We start from the raw sequence: 17503 nt of genomic DNA, 5'->3' as shown, positions 1-17503 counted from the left end.
CTTTGTCCAAAGGTTGACTGATAGAGAATGCCTTATAGCATTAAGTCCATCTTTTGTACGATTGTATTTTCTTTTGTGCAATAAAGATTAAATAGATAAATAAAAGTTTTCCAATTGTTTTTGCTGCTTAAAACCTACTTTTGACTTGATATTAAATATTTTTAATTTTTTCAATAAAAACCATACATATCTCGCAAAATATTGACCCTATAAGTATGAATATGGTCTCATTCGATGCAGCGCAAAAAAATACACGAAAATAACACCTCACGTGCCCAGTTTGTAAACTGTGCATTTTTTTTAAATGAACCCCTGACCATACCCCGAAAAGGGGGTCAGAACACTAAATGTTGATAGGACTCATCAGATCCTCATTTCTAGTTCCAAGATAAATATAAAAAACAAAGTTTCATGGATGTACATATTTTGCCGCCAAAATATGCTATTTTTCCTGTATTAATTTAAATGTAAAACAGTTAACCATAATAAAATGTAAGGCCAGGATTACACTTGTAAGTTTTACTTACGTAAGTAGGGACAGAGCTATTTGCTAGAATGAGATAACGATATTCATATTTCATATCTCATTCTGTTTTGTTGCATATTGTTTTGCATTATGTTGTTTATCTTCCAACCTCAAGGTCAGTTTCATTTCAAGGTTAAATAAGATTATTCATAACATCGAAAATAATTGGTTGTGCTAAACTTTCCACTTAAGCATCCACTTACACGTTTAAATTCATTGCATGGGCATTTGTAATAGGTACTAAAGGTGAAGTAGGTTCAGGAGGTAGGTTCACAAAATAACCTTTTTGGTTCAAATGACTAGGTGGGGCTAGTCATTTGAACCAAAAAGGTTATTTTATTTATTTGAAAACAATCTAAAAGTGAGATTTCTTTTAAAATAGAGACGATTGTTATTTCTTTTATTTGTGGTAAAATTTTAATTATTTAAAAGCTGATTAAATTTTACAATATTTTATATCATGGCTAACACAAGAGGTAGGTATTAAAATGGTTAACTCTAGTCATAAAAAATATCTGCTTTCTACATATTGACTCTCGTTTTATTTCTCATGCTCTGAAAATGGCTCATTGTTTATATGCAGCTGGTTGAAAGTGATACATTTCGACCTTAGAAAGTTTTACCTATTTTTATTTTTTACGATTAGCAATCAAAACTCGTGTCAAGTATAATTTCTATCCTGATATTTAAATCCCGATTCCAAAAATAACGATCGTTTTACCTGAAGTGCTAAATTACCTGAAAATAAACTCAGTTTTTACTGTTTCAAAATATTCCTTTCCTCGTATTCGAAATGTAATGTTTAATGCTGGTTCGAACTGGCGCTGTCACTTCGTCAAACTATCTCGTAAGAATAGGGTATCTCTTATCTCTTGTCTTCACCCATCACGGAACAATGTGTTTCGGAATAAAAAAAATATGGCCGCTGAACTCAACATGCATGGGTTTTCAGTTAAAAATGCAATATGCAATTACGTCTAAATTGTAAATGATAAAATAGCTTATAAGTCTGTATCTTTAGGTAGTTAAATACATAAATGTAAACATTTTCGGGTACTTGAAACATGTATCAGTCAACCAACAAAATAGAAAACTGCCTGGATATGTTCCTCATCGTTCTGGCTTTAACCTATTTCATTTAATCGTGTAATGTTTTCATCTACCCTCAAATTGATAAATATTCGCTCTAGGGCGAAGTAATAGCGTATATTACAAAACAAAATAACTATTGATTAATCAAATCATTCGATATATTCCTACAAACGAAATAACACGATTATAGCAGCTTCGTCGTTACGTCGAGTTAATAATATATCGTAGTAAAACTTCGGTAAGTTTTGGCATTTCGAGTTAAATTATTTGGCCTTGAGAATTTTCTTGCCCAATAATAGTAGTTTATGCAACTGATACAACTGACACAAGTGTGGTTTTATGAAACGAGCAACAGCGAGTTTCATAATAGAATCACACGAGTGTTTAAAGGCCTAAGTATGTATAGTTGCATACACTACTTTATCTACACACATATCACAAGTACTCTAAGATGGGTTCAGAAGCCATAGGGAAATGACCTGCATTGCTACTATAATAGTGCTACCTGTAAAGTATCTGTGCACTATTAATATTAAAACAATGCAATAAAAAAGAAATTTTAACAAATACAGAAACATATTTCTCATATTCTCAACTAAAATGTAAATTACAAACAACTTTTCACAATTTTACTTTCGTAACAGCAAAAAGCAAACAAACAACAGTAATGGCGGCAATTCGATCCTCCGTCAAGACGATTTTTTTTTTAAATTATAGACAAACGAATAAAGTCCCTATTCTCATGTGACTCGAGATTAAATGTCGTGCGGTTTATATTAATAAAACGGGACAAGTGCGAGTCGGACTCGCCCACCGAGGGTTCCGTACTTTTTATTATTTGTTGTTATAGCGGCAACAGAAATACATCATCTGTGAGAATTTCAACTGTCTAGCTATCACGGCTGATGAGATACAGCCTGGTGACAGACGGACAGACGGACAGCGGAGTCTTAGTAATAGGGTCCCGTTTTTACCCTTTGGGTAATTGGTAATTGGGCAAATAAAGAGACTAATAACGAATAAAATATACCTAAAAATTATTCCATGTTGCCAGCCCTCACCTTAATACATGCCTTTTAAGGAGCAAGCGAAGAGGGCCTAATTTACGCACCATTTTTTGCTGAAATATGATATGACATTCTTGTTCTGAAAAAAATATTTAGGTGACCAAATTTTTTACAATTTTCAATGCATACCTTGTCTGAATACAAATAGATCGAAGGGAGCGGCAGATGTAGTAAACAAAGTGTTGCGAGACTATTGCCTCGTGTATTTTATGGTTTTGCGAGCAGGCCCAGGTAAAGGGGTCACTGAGCCCAATTTTTGCGAAAAATTGATCCATTATAGTGAATACACGTGCACGAATGTAACAATGGCTCTCGTAACCCCCGGGAAATGCTACAAACAGTGAATTACATTAGTGAAAACGTCAATATGTTAACGAAAAGCAATAGTGTACGTTCGGACAATAATAGTGATATGGACATGGTCCCAATTAGTTCGGAATCATGCAACAAAACAGATACGGACAAAGTGAAACTAGTGAAAGTAGATTTGACAGACTTTAATAAAAATATAGTGCAGTGCTGGGAATGTGAAAGTAGCTTCCAGATGGACACTCCCCTATGGGGTACAAATCAAATGAACACTAGGAAGATCCAGTGCAAGTTGTGTACCAACTTCTTCCTCATCAAGGCTTCACTCAAAGCAGAGCCAAAATACGACAACGGCACTCTGAAAATCGAATCTGCAGTGACTATTTATATATACTACATATAAGACAGGACTAAACACCGGCGTAAAGAACATCCGCCCATGCCTCAACTGTAAAACCATGAAGGAACTGACCACCATACCCATCGAGAATTTCTCATCCGAGGAGTGGTTCATCTGCAAGTGCGGGAAAAACCAGTGCGCACTCATTGAATTCGTTCCAGAAGGCGCGAAATCACCTTTGGCTATCAAGAAAGTAAGCAGAAAGAAGAATCGCGGAAGCAGAGCGATGCAGAACATCGAAGCCTCTAGAACGCTCCAAGCACCAAGCGCTTACGGGACTAAAAGCCAGCAAGCGCTAGTACAGACCCAACAAGCAAGGCCGCAGATACACGGTGGCGCGTGCGCGCCCCCGACCGTCCAGCAAGCTCCGCTCACCGGTGCAGTACGACAGCGGGATAGCGGGTACGTGTACGCACCCGCGCTAAGCAAGAATAGTGAAAATGCCCAAAGCCAACCCGCACAAATAAGTACCAGGTGCGCAGGCACAGTAGCACAGAGTATTCCAGATGCGTGGATAACCCCAAAACCCACTCGACCTGCGCCTATTGCGGACGGGTCCAAAGTACAAAAAATGGCAAGCGACAGCAATCTCATCTCGCAAGTTAATCAGAACAGTATGTCACAATTTAGAATACCAGTGACAAATCAATACGAGGTACTACCAACAGAAAACAGACGAGCCAAAAGAAAACGTACGAGCGTAAACAATTGTACGACACCGACACAGAGGAATACCCACATCCCTAATATAATAATCAGGGATGAGAACGCAATTAAAAATCAAGACACACTAAAGAAAATCCGAGACACAATAGCAAAAAACAGCTCAACGCTCAATGTTATGGGTCGTCAAATAAAAATCAACCCGGAGAGCGGAACGGCCCGTGAGAATATACTCTCTGCACTCGACGCTTGCGGGATAGCCAGGGTAATAGCACCGAAACCGAAGGCCGACAGACAGCCGGCGACCAGGATCGTGCTTAAAAATGAAACCTACGGAGAAGACGTCGACACCATCGCTAACGAAATAGTAGACTGCATCGGCATCAAACCAACAGCAATCAAGCCACTAGGGAGAGCAGGGAAAACACACCTACTCATCTTTGATGGCAAATACAAATCAAGAGACATTCTGGAGAGCTACGGCTACGGTCAACCGGCTGCAACCACCATTCCAGCATGGCTTCACGAGGGCCAGGGGAACAGCGACCCAGATACTACGTACCGGCAAAATAATTACCGACGCGCTAGCCGTGGGCGACAGCGTCTCCATGATATCTACGGACCTCTCGAAGGCCTTTGACTCCATCAACCACAAAGGCCTGATCAACAAACTTCAGAACAAAGATGTCCCCAACAACGTCATACAAATAATTGAAAACTACCTCGAGGGCAGGAACCTGAAAGGTAGATTCAGAACTACCGAAACCGACGTCAAACAGATACCCCACGGCGTGCCACAAGGCTCTATCCTGGGGCCGGTAATCTTCAATCTGTACGTCCATGACCTATGGGACATACATGACCATATCAGAGGACTCAAACTCTCACAGTACGCGGATGACCTCTGCATACTTAACAGAGCCACGAACCCAGACCATGCGACCATGCGCGCTGAATGGGCAGCTGAAGCCATCATTGACTACTATACGAGATGGGGACTCAAGTGCAATATAGATAAAACCGAGTGCATTATGTTCTCAAAAAAGAAAAAATACCGCCCAACTGTGAAACTGAAACAACAAACGCTGCCTTACCAAAAACATATAAGATATCTCGGCGTCATTTTCGACAAACACATGAAGATGAACGAGCACACAGCAAAAATCGTCAAAAAACTAAAACAAGTCAGAGGAGCCCTCGGTCCTATAATAGGATACCACGCGAAGACGGAACTCGAAACAAAACTGGCCATCATACAAACTTGCATCCTACCGCTGCTGGATTACGGAGTTGTGCAACTACTCTCGAGGTATAGTGCAACGAACCTGTCCAAAATCGAACGCCAATACAGAATGGCACTGAAAAGTGCCGCACAATTACCAAGACGAACACCCACAGAAGTGATCTGGGAGATGGCTGACATCGAAGCTTGGCACCTACGTGCCGAGGACCTCAACACCAAGATGCTAGAAAACATCGCAAGATTACAAATAAAAGATCTTGAAACCCCCGGGGACGCCTACATGGCGCACGGCGAATTCAACCCCCTCAGAGTTAATTATAGAATAGGTGAAGTAATGTATGACCCTAATAAAAAAGTACATAGGCGGTGGCCTACCGATAAAACGAAAGCCCCGCGTCCTCTTAGAATAAGATAGTATGTAAGCACATATAAAAACAAAACACGCAATATGTTTGTATTAAACTTATTGCGAATAAACAAAGCACAGCAAACACAGATCCATTAGGACATAAGTTAGCTGACTCACCCCTACACGACTCCATCGGTCATAGGGACATTTATGTATAACACAAAGTAGGCAAATAAATGACATTCTGATTCTGATTCTGATTCTGATTCATAAAAAAATAGTTTGCTACAGAATTTTTTTAAAGCTATGGGGTCGAAAATCCCGACGGAAGTGGTGAAAAAGACGTATTTTTGAGGCACTTCGCTACTTCATTTAAAAGCACGTAAATACGCAAGAGATAACAAAATCGAATAATCATTATGTTTTTTGTAAATTCATCATTAGTTTGTCTATTTGATAATATTGAATTTATTTCAATAACTTTTAATTTACAGTTGTTATGTGTAATTTACGTTATAACGGAATTTATGGCTAGACTAGGTACATGTAATGGACCGCGAGCCAGGCGCAAATTTCGTCAGTCATCGCCTCCCGGGCGAAAACTCATATAGCGGTTAACGGCTATGCATGATGAACCCTCGTGGACGTCAGCCGTCAGACTCGTGCCGCTCCGTTGGTGGGTTGAGGAATGGCAGCCACCGAAACGCGTAACGCGTAACCGGCTGACGATTTGTTTTATTAACAATAGCATCTAAACTACCATCTGACAAAGTATCAAACGGGAGGCGATGACGCCGATGACTGAAAAGAATTTTCTTTTTTACATGTTCATGTGACCAGCTGACGGTCTTTCCACAGCGATACAATCGGCTGACGATTTTGTTTATTCACAATAGCATATAAACTATCATCTGACAAAGTATCATGCGGGAGGCGATCACAAAAAAAAATTGATAGACTTTATTTGCTGCCATTCTTCAACCCACCAACGGAGCGGCAGCTGACGTTCACGAGGGTTCATCATACATAGCTGTTAACCACTATACGAGTTTTCGCCCGGGAGGCGATTGGTCATGGAAATCTGTTCCTGGCCCGCGGTCTATAATTTGCCTAGCTTGTAAGTGACATGTTTTAGTTATTTATTAGCTAATTTAACTTGTTAATTATCTGCATGCTCACTTATAGTTAAATTTTTATTGTGTAGGTATTTTCTCTATTTTAGTGATATGTAAAATTTCTTCAAAAAATTAAATTTCTTTAACCACTTCATTTTCGGTTTATATTTTACTCCTGTCTCGTTTTGCATTTTGTTTACCTTATTGCATATTTTTTTATTAAATGTGATATTTAGTAGTATGACGAAACTGTATTATTTTGTCAGCAAGTCACGCCAAACTCTTTGACACGTTAACAACTTAACACTTCGCCATGTGTTAATAGTGTTAAACCGTTAAGACGGTTATTTTACCTTGCAAAATACTCTTTATTTCCAGTAAATAAAGGCACATGTAATCAACAGGAAGGCTCACAAATATTATACTCAAATATTATTTCCTGAAATCATTGCGCCATTATGTAGGTACTTTATAGACCTGACGTTGAGCTACATCGTGACTAATCAGAAAAATCACATTAAAAGGTATCGTAAAGTAATTACCTACGTTGATCTATTTTTAAATTGAGTCCAAACGTTTAGTTAAGATAAGATAAACCATTTGCCTTTTTTACTGGTACGAGACGAAATAAAGAAACAATTTACGACTATGTAACAACTTTAACATATGAATCACATGATAACGTCATCATGATTTGTAATTTTATGGAGTAGTATGGTGGAATGTGATGTATAATTCATTAAGAAGTCGAGGCTTCTAGGTTCTTACTTAGGTCACGTTAAAGTCATAAAAGCCGAGCGCTTGAAGATACGATTCGCACCTATTCGTATTTTTTAGATAGGATAACACTTAGACATTTGATTTTTTTACAGCTTCAAGGGGCTGTAGGACTGAGTATATACAGGATGATCAATCCAAATGGGTCAGGATGGAGAAGTCAGAAACTATGAGAGATAGCGAAATCTGTTCTTAGGAACCATGGCGTCGATTTTAGATTTAATAATAATGGCATTCAGTATTTTTTTTCAAAGCACTGGTGGCCGAGCGGTAAGGGCGGGCGTGCGACTTGCAACTGGAGGTCCCGAGATAAAGGGGTCTTGACAGACAGACGGTCGGACGGACGGACCACAGTGATCCCATAAAGGTTCCGTTTTTTTTCCTTTTGAGCCCTAAAAATACGGAACCCTAAAAATTTATAGACACAACATTTATATCAGACCGTTCTCGAGGTCCACTAGCGCTTAAAAGTATTTAGGCACTCGCAATTTTCACCATACAATTGTGGTATACAAAAATTATTTTCAAAATCAAACTGTTCGATCGCAGGCAAATGACTCCCTTACATGTTGGATTGAATTTTTATTTAGGTAAGTATATTTTCAAATTTTCACCTTCACGGTACATTATCAGATTATCACCTCAGTTTTATATTCAATTACAGGTACTGTGTAATATAATAGCAGATTATTTGTACTGGAGTAAATTGAGTTAATAATTTCTTAATTAAATATATAAACAAAAATAAATAAATCCTTAAAGTAAATATTATAAACTAATACTATAAATAAAAAAAAACCGGCCAAGTGCGAGACGGACTCGCGCACGAAGGGTTCCATACCATTACGGAAAAAACAGCAAAAAAATCACGTTTGTTGTATGGGAGCCCCATTTAAATATTTATATTATTCTGTTTTTAGTATTTGTTGGTATAGCGGCAACAGAAATACATCATCTGTGAAAATTTCAACTGTCTAGCTATCACGGTTCATGAGATACAGGCTGGTGACAGACAGACGGACAGACGGACGGCCAGACGGACGGACAGACGGACAGCGGAGTCTTAGTAATAGGGTCCCGTTTTTACCCTTTGGGTACGGAACCCTAAAAACTGTCTCTAGCTCAGCGCCTCGTGGCAGGTTGCCAAGAAGGCAAATATATTGAGCCTCAAATTGTTGCCAAAGACATCCTTTAAAATTTCGAGTTTAGATATGCAACGATTTAAAAAACCCTTATGTAAGAGTTCATACAAAATAAAACGATTTTGTACTGGAAAACGATTTATGGATTTTTTTACGCTTGCCATTTGGTAAATAGGCAATGTACACGAATATTCTGCCCATCATTTTAAAGCTCGATATGTCTGTTAAATTAAAAAAGTAAACTGCACAAAAAACTGTTACCCGAATTCGACGTAGCGGTATAATTCTGTAAGTCGATTTTGTATACAATTGTATGGAAAAAATTACGAGTGCCTAAATAGTAATGAGCGGTAGTGTATGCATTATTATCAAGATATTATTATAAGTAACTACTATCAGTAAACTTTTATCCATGTTGTTCTTTGGTTTATCTACGTTGCACAAACATGAAGTGAAAAGGCATCGTGTAGGTATCATGCATGTGATATGTGATAGCATCATGCTTTAAATTTTGGTATTGCACCAAACCAAATACGCTGTAATCACCTTTAACTTGACCGGTCGTCGTAAGGAGAAATCTATTTGCATACATTTCAATTTATTAACTCAACGACGTCGACAACGAAAAACATACTCCCGTCTAAGTTATTTCTATCTTGCTGGAAAATAAAATACAGCCAAGGAAACATGCAATATTATGGAAAATACCATTGCCCGCGACTCTGATCGTGTGAGGGTATTTAATTTAACTGCCTCTGGGCTGAGAGCAGTAATGATTAAATAGCATCAAAAGTATCTTCCATACTTATGTATATACTTTTGATATATTGATAGCTTAACAAAAAGAGATATTTCTCTATAATAATCTGTATATAGACCAATTAACTAACAACAACAACAACACTAACAATTAAACTATTGCAGATTCTCGTACCGTAAACTCAGGGTACTATGGTCCAGTTTTTAACGATAATTCTTAACGAGCCTTTATGATTTGTACTAGTTACATTTATTTTGAAGCTTAGATACACTAATGCTCTTTTTCTATATATTACTCAACATAATTTGAAAAATACTTATACATGTATATATATTTTACTGGAACTTGATATGGTCCAACCATATTTGTAAGCTGTGGACTAAAGTTACCTGATTTTACGGTACTTTTACATTGTCGAGATAGATAGTACTAACTTCTAAGTGGTAACTGAAAATATTCATATTAACGCGTTTGTTTCATAATCTAATTCTTATAATTCTGCCAAGTTTTTCAATGAAGGGACTGAAAAGAGAAAATCATGTTTCCGGCGATAGAATAAGGTTATTAGGTATAGGGTATTGGTGTTAGTGTCGAGGTGGGAAATGAAGCAATTTGCTGACCTGAGTATTGATTTTAAACTGGTGTCCTTGGGAAACCGTATAATTTACTTAATACGAAGCTAGAAAATGTCCTGATCAATACTTAATTAATAGTGGATGGCTACTAATATACCAATTTTATAAAATAAGGTCGGACACTTATGGGTCAAATACGCCTACTCTATAAGTATATAGAAATGCAAGGAACACTTGAATTCATGGCACATTTTCGCTAGTCACAAAAGAGAGTTCACCTATGCCATGGTATAAGTGGCTAAGGGTAAGATTCTTGTATTTTTAGAGTAGTGGCATTAGGCTCGTAGTTGCAAATGCCCTGGTTGACCTTATTTGATTTTCATCCACGGACGGAAACTCAAATAGAGTCGGCCCACGCTGTTTTCATGCCAAATTTTTTTCATGTACCTTCCTATTGCCAAGTTTTTACTAAGTTTGCGTGGTCAAGGTGAATATTTAGTATGGTAATATTAATAAACAATAAATATTTTTAACACACTTGCTCAAAACGACGTTTTTATTCCACCTATTTTTGGCTCATAATCCTAGATATTATAACACTCGTACTTTCTCATTATATTATCCGACTGAGTTAAGAAGGTAACTGATTGCTAATAATATGCATGGAAACGGAGCCTTCTTTAATTGGTCGGACTGGCGGGCACCGGCGCCCCCGACCGCCTGCCGCGGCCCGGCCGGCCCGCCCGCGGCCGGGGCGAGGGGCGAGGGGGGGGGTTAGCCGGCTATTTTTAGAACTCCTATTTTTAGAACATCAATAGAACCTCAGGAGTAATCATACGCTTATATAGATTTCTTTTACCCCTTATATTTAGCGCCTAATGTTAGTTGGGATAGTTCTTAATTCGCTGACATAAGAGCAATGGGACATATTTTTTGAGATGATTTGTGCACCCATATTTTTACACTTCACTGTACTGTACCTATAGGTACGCAAATTACGTGTAATACCTATAGATAATTTGTTATCATACTAAGGCCTTTCTGAAATAATCACCATGGGAAGTTAATGATATCACCCTGTGTACATACACAGGTTGATTTTTAAATAAGACACTGAGGACACAGCTATCAGATCCCATACTTGCCTCGCCTCAATAGTCTAAAAAGACCTTCCTGACTTTTAAAGTAACGATTATTGGCATACAAATTTTGGAAAAAATGTAGTCAGCGACAAAATCGAAAATTTTGACAAAAAAATTTTTTGATGCCAATCGATTCCAATTTTTCCACATGCCCTTTTTAACGGCGTCAAGTGGGTTAAGTGAAACATTGGGGTAAAGGGCACACAGACATTGTGCTATCCGAGTACTCCTAAGAATATTAGAATTGGACCAAGTAACTCTGCATGGCATTTGCAAGGACAAAGTGTGATTATGTAATCATTAATGTTCAATTTCCATGAAAATATGACGTAATAAATATAAATATAACGATACTCCATCTCTTTGTTATATCACTTCAAACTTCAATCCCAGTCAGTGCAATCTATTTTTCATAGAATTATTTTATTTTTGTTTGTTTCTGGCTTGTTTTTATGCTCATAGAACATATGCATAGAATTATATTGACATAAATAAATCATTTTATAACATGAACATAACGTTTACTTAATCTTTTTATACATATAATGCCTGTGAAAAGATACGAGCTTGATCATATATTTTGCAGACTTAATTATTTTCTCTACTAAGGCGTTGGTGCAACTTTTTTATGTTTTCATTTCCGTAAAACATACAAACGGAGTCCTAGACAGATTGAGCCCGTTGAATATAAAAGCCTTTTTTTTATCTAAGTAGGTTTTCCTTATTATCAAACCGACAGCATGGTTCCTGTTAAAACGTTCCTAAACTCAACATTTATTCTGTGCCTTCCTTATCACTGACACCCATTTGGATTGCTTGGATTTGCACAAAAAAGTTTATTCCGAAAGCTGTTAAAAAAAAACACTATTCTATGACGGCAAGTAGCAGTGAAGGTTTGTTTATTCCATGCAAGTGTTTATTTCGTCTAGAACTAGTTCTTGTCCGCAGTGTGTCGACGGCGACGGTTGTGCAGGTGCCTAACAAATGATGAGAAAGAGTGCCTTATACGGACTATATAAGGCAAATGCAGAAGTACGAGTAAGGCCACACTACATAATTCCGAAAAACGTTATGCCGAATTTCAGAATACCGAATTTTATTATTCCGATTTTTAAATGCTCGGCCTATCAAAATTCCGACTGTCGTAATTACGAATGATGAAAATCACGAAGATTTATATTTCCGAAAAGCCGAATTTTGTAAATTCCGAACCAATTAATTCCGATTATAACAATTCCGATGGTGACAAACACCGAATTTGACAATAACGATTTTTGAAATCACGAATTCCGAATTGCCATTATTCCGAAATTTTAAATTCCGAACCACATAATTCCGATTATAACAATTCCGACAGTGAAAAACGCCGAATTTTACATTTACGATTTTTGAAATCACAAATTCCGAATTGCCATTATTCCGAATTTTATAATTCCGAATGGACGTTATTCCTAATTTAAATATCCCAATTTTTAAATTTCCGAATAACGATATTCCGAATATATTGTTAAAGTTCGTTTTCTTGAGGGTCGCAGTTCTAATCTAACCTAATCCATTTTTCTGGCAACAGTTCGTTTTCTTGGGGGTTGCAGTTCTAACCTTTTTTTTTTTTTCGTTGGAAAAATACTTTATGCATACCCACACCCTCGGGGGAGAAAGTGCGGGTTATGTGGGACTCGGCAAAAGGCGCCACTACCCACTAAAAAACCAACGGTGTGCCTGCGCGCCGCCAATGGGGCGCGGCCACGGGTTCTCTTAAGTACGCAACCGTGACCACGCCGGCGCCGCCCGCCGCTACCACATGCAGCGGGCCCTTCTCTGGGGGGGGCTAGGGAGGAACTTCTAGCCCTACCTCCTCAGAAGACGCGTGGGCACACCACGCGCGCCTTCTCTGCGAGGCCTATGTAATGGGCAGCGACGCCCCCGCGCCGCTGCCCAGGCCTCGCTAGGTGGGGGGGAGGAGATGGGCATATGCCCTCCTCCGAGCCCCTGCGCGCTTGCGGCGGATCGGGTGCGAGGCTGGGTCGGCCTCCTGTTGCCTCTCCGCTGCCTCCTTCTGCGACATTACATCCTCGCAGAAGGAGAGGACCGCTTTCCCCGACCTCTCGTCGGCGACCATAGCCTTAACTACGGCCGGCAAGGAGAGATCGTCCCCCACCACTGCCATGAGGTCACGGCGCTGCCCCGCCCAGGCTGGGCATTCCTCCAGGGTATGCTGCGCCGTGTCCTCGCCGCAGCTGCACTGGTGACACTCGGCCGTCACCTCCCGTCTTGCGAACCGGTGCAGGTAGCTCTCGAAGTAGCCATGACCCGTGAGCACCTGCAGCAACGTGCGTACAGACGGCGGCTAATACAGACGGAGTTCAAACCTAACCTAACCCACTTCTGGCAACAGTTCGTTCACTTGGGGGTCTCAGTTCCAACCTAACCTAACCCACTTCTGGCAAGAGTTCGTTTTCTTGGAGGTCGAATCTCCGAATCCGATTTTATTTATGCCGAATTTTTATGCCAAAAATATTTTATACCGAATTTAACGTGATGCGGCACGACAGGCACCCGTAATAATTACTAAAACGTGAGTCTTCATTTGAATATGACGAATTTCATTTTTCCGACCTTACAAGACCGAATTTCTGAATACCGAATTACTCAAACGAAACGTGTCTTCATTTGAATATCACGAATTTCATATTTCCGACCTTACAAAAGAACGAATTTCTGAATTCCTAATTATCTTATTTCCGATCGAACAATGGTTTTTCGGAATTTAAGAATTCGGAAAAACATTTTTTCGGAAAAGCGTTAAATCGGAACTTTAAGCTTTCGGTAAAATGACAATCGGATTTAAAATTTTCGGAAATAGCACATTCGTGATTTTCTTCCATCGTGTTTTTAAAAATCGTAATTTTGATATTTCGGGCTTATAAAAAATCAGGAATATGAAAATCGTGCTTATGAAATTCGGAAAAACATATTTCGGAATTATTGGGTGTTCCCAAGGCCACAGAATAGGTACAGAAGGTTCATTACGAGAGATACAAGCGCAAGCGCGAGCAGGCATCCGTTCCGTGGCGGTGCGCGGCAACTAATACTATTGCTAGACACCAAAATTGGTGTGGGCCGCTTGTAGCGACGCGACGAAATCGCGGAGTGAGCCACGCCAAGACTGTAAGAGCCGTAACGCACTGTCGACTAAATACTCGCCGGCGACTCGGTCTCTCGGCGACCAAAACATAGGCAACTAGGGCCTGGGGCCTGGAGACCAGACCGAGCGTTGTGTTCTTCACAACTATGTTCGAGAGAGAGACGAATACAAATTTGTCGTCTCGACAGTTGCTCGCAGTGTGAACGGTTCTATTTGAACCCGTGTTCCTAGTGGTCGCCGGTGACCAGCACTCGCTTGTGCGTCGCCACTACGCAGCGAGTCGCCGAGTCGTCCGGACGACCGGCGACTAAGTACGTAAACGCCTATACAAACTATAGAAAGTAACAGTCGCCGGGGACCAGTCGACAGTGCGTAATCGGCTCTTAGGCCTACAGATCATTTATGAAATAATCCACGATGCGCCACTCATTTAAAAAACCATAATTCCATAATAGGTCTGTCTGATGGCGTATTCACGGTATTCACCTACTGCACCTACACGGGGCCGGTACAGTCACCAGCCCGCGCAGCATGGTTCCCCGCGTCGCAGCACGGTACGCTTATCACCATGCCTGTCACGTTCTAACAAGTATGTGAGTGCGAAAGTGACGGTCTTAGTGATAGGGGAAACCATGCTGCGCGGGCTGCACATTGCACATGTTACAAAACGAAGACAGCAAAATTTTTGATACGATCTTATTTGTGAGAGCCATAAGAGCGTGTCACATATTTTTTGCGGCCTTCGAGTGTAACATATTATTGCACGTGACTGTACAAGCAGCAGCTGGGTGTTTCAGAAATTAACAGCCTGTGCTGATACGCTGAGTAATTCAGGAGCATAGGAATCTGCGTCAGCAATCTACAAAAGAGTTACGCTTTTGCTGAAACTTGCTTTTGCAATGTTTTACGAACCAATACCAAAACAAATGTCTGGATACAAGTCATACAAGTAAGGTGTATTCAGGTAATTCCGTATTAAGTAAATGAATGTATTCCTCTTGTTATTTTTATATTTTCGTTTTTATTACTCTACAATGGGATAAAAGAATAGTCTAGGTCGAATATTTTGAATTTATCGGACTTACCCGCACTTAGGTCGGTAGTTGTGTAAAGGAATAATCACAATAAAATAATGTTAATAATATGCTTATGCCTTTGCCTACAAAAATTAAAGCGACTTCGAGGTTGTCTACTCGACGTGAGTATCAGGATGGCGGGTGTACATCAACAAATGGAGCTGCGGTATACGTCAGGAGTTAGTGCTAGCAATGTGCCAAATGTGCGCCAAAATTGGAGCAATGTGCTCTTTAAACTCCAGAGATATTTAAGATATGAATGACGTCCGCCAACCTGACGTCAGGTTGGCGGGTGCATTTCCAGTTCTAGCTAATGGCTGCCTACTCAAGGGTGAAAGTACTGCCTACGGTTAGTGCTCGCAATGTGCTTCCACATGTATGAAGCACAATCAAATACAGAGAGCGGTTAAAGAGTAATACGGAATTGAATAAGTATATATATATATATATATATATATAGACGCCTGCTTATTTGAAATAGCAATGATAAAGATATGATTTGTGATATCGCGGTTTTGATAAAAACGGGACCAACTTGGGATATACATTCAAACATTTTTTTTTATCGGTTCAGAAATGACGGAGTTCTGAGGAAACAAAAAAAATGCGGTCGAATTGATAACCTCCTCCTTTTCAAGTCGGTTAAAAAGTATAAATAATTGGAGATACAGTTCTGCAAGTCAACTCTTTTTATTGGAAATTTTTATTAATTACCCAATTTAAAGAGGGGGCAAAATTTCAAGCTCTAGTTACCAGGTCAAGTGGGATATCATTTGAAAGAGCTCAAATTTTTTATTTTTTTTTGTAGTGAAAAAAAAAGTAGAAAAAAAATACCCTTCCCCCCGCCCCTTATCTCCGAAGTTTACCAACGAAAAATTATGAAAATTTTACATAATAATAACATTATCATAAATATTACAGGAAAAATATAATCACACTTCTATACCGAGAAAACTTTTTTTTTAATAAAAAAAACATTTACTAATTTAATTTGCAATTTAAGCCCCTTTGCGGGTATTTATTATAATTGAAATTTCTATGAGATTACACTATAAACACCTTCTTTCAAAATCAAAAATGGTTGAAATCGGTTCACATGATAAAGAATTATCCCTGAAAAACTAACATACATACAGGTCGCGCAAATTAGTTAGCCAATTTGCCGATAGATGGCGCTGTAAACAATTATGCTTAGCCATTACAATTGTGCCTCTGGTCAAGTCTTTCGTCATTATGGTTACATGAGAAAATTTTAAGTTTGTACGGAACCCTCGGTGCGCGAGTTAAACGAACTCGCACTTGACCGGTTTTTATTATTTCGCCTCGTAACTTTTGAACTTTTTTGTGTGCTCATAAACGCTTTAAATACATTTTTCTATACATCATTCCAGATTCAATGAGGTTTGATTTTTTAGGAGTTGCACCTCTTTTCACCGTTTTGAACTTGTCGAGTAGACTAGTGACTAGTTGATTGTTTTGAGAGTTTTTGAAGTGTATGAAGTTGTCGTCTGCCGTAAAAAGCTTTAAACTACATATGTAATTAATTAATTTCCTCACAGTAGTCCTGAAAAGCACTTTGTAATGAGTAATGACTCGGCCGAAAGTGCAACAGATGGACTCATATCTTCGTGGCCCTCCCCCCTGACGGGTCGGCCCTCAAACTAACTCGTCCTCTCTAGGTATTGGTCACTTTCTAGCCTCTTCAACAATATAGGTACCTAAGGCACAAACGCGAGGAAAATACTACCTGTAAAAAATACAAATCTAATTCAAATTCATGATATATTAAGGTCCGACAGAAATTATTATTTTTTGATCTTTCTGTTTATGAATACTAGAGGAGGGGGAGGGGTTTTTGCATATACATATAGGTACGGGCGTTCATCGAGGGGAGGAAGGGAGAGAGGGAGATGATACTGCTTACCATCAGGCGGGCCGTATGCTTGATTGCCACCGACGTGGTATAAAAAAAAAAAAAAAAAAAAACGTACGTGCGTTTTATAGTCGGCGGTAGATAAGATCACATATCCGACAGTTATATATATAAACCCTATATATTATATAATATGTGTCGGACCACGCCAAGTTTTCCGTCCTATGGGATATTTATATGCATTGTTAT

Source organism: Cydia strobilella, chromosome Z, assembly GCF_947568885.1.
Source record: "Cydia strobilella chromosome Z, ilCydStro3.1, whole genome shotgun sequence".
NCBI lineage: Eukaryota > Metazoa > Arthropoda > Insecta > Lepidoptera > Tortricidae > Cydia > Cydia strobilella.
The sequence above is the reverse complement of the archived record's forward strand: the minus strand, read 5'-3'. Positions refer to the sequence as shown.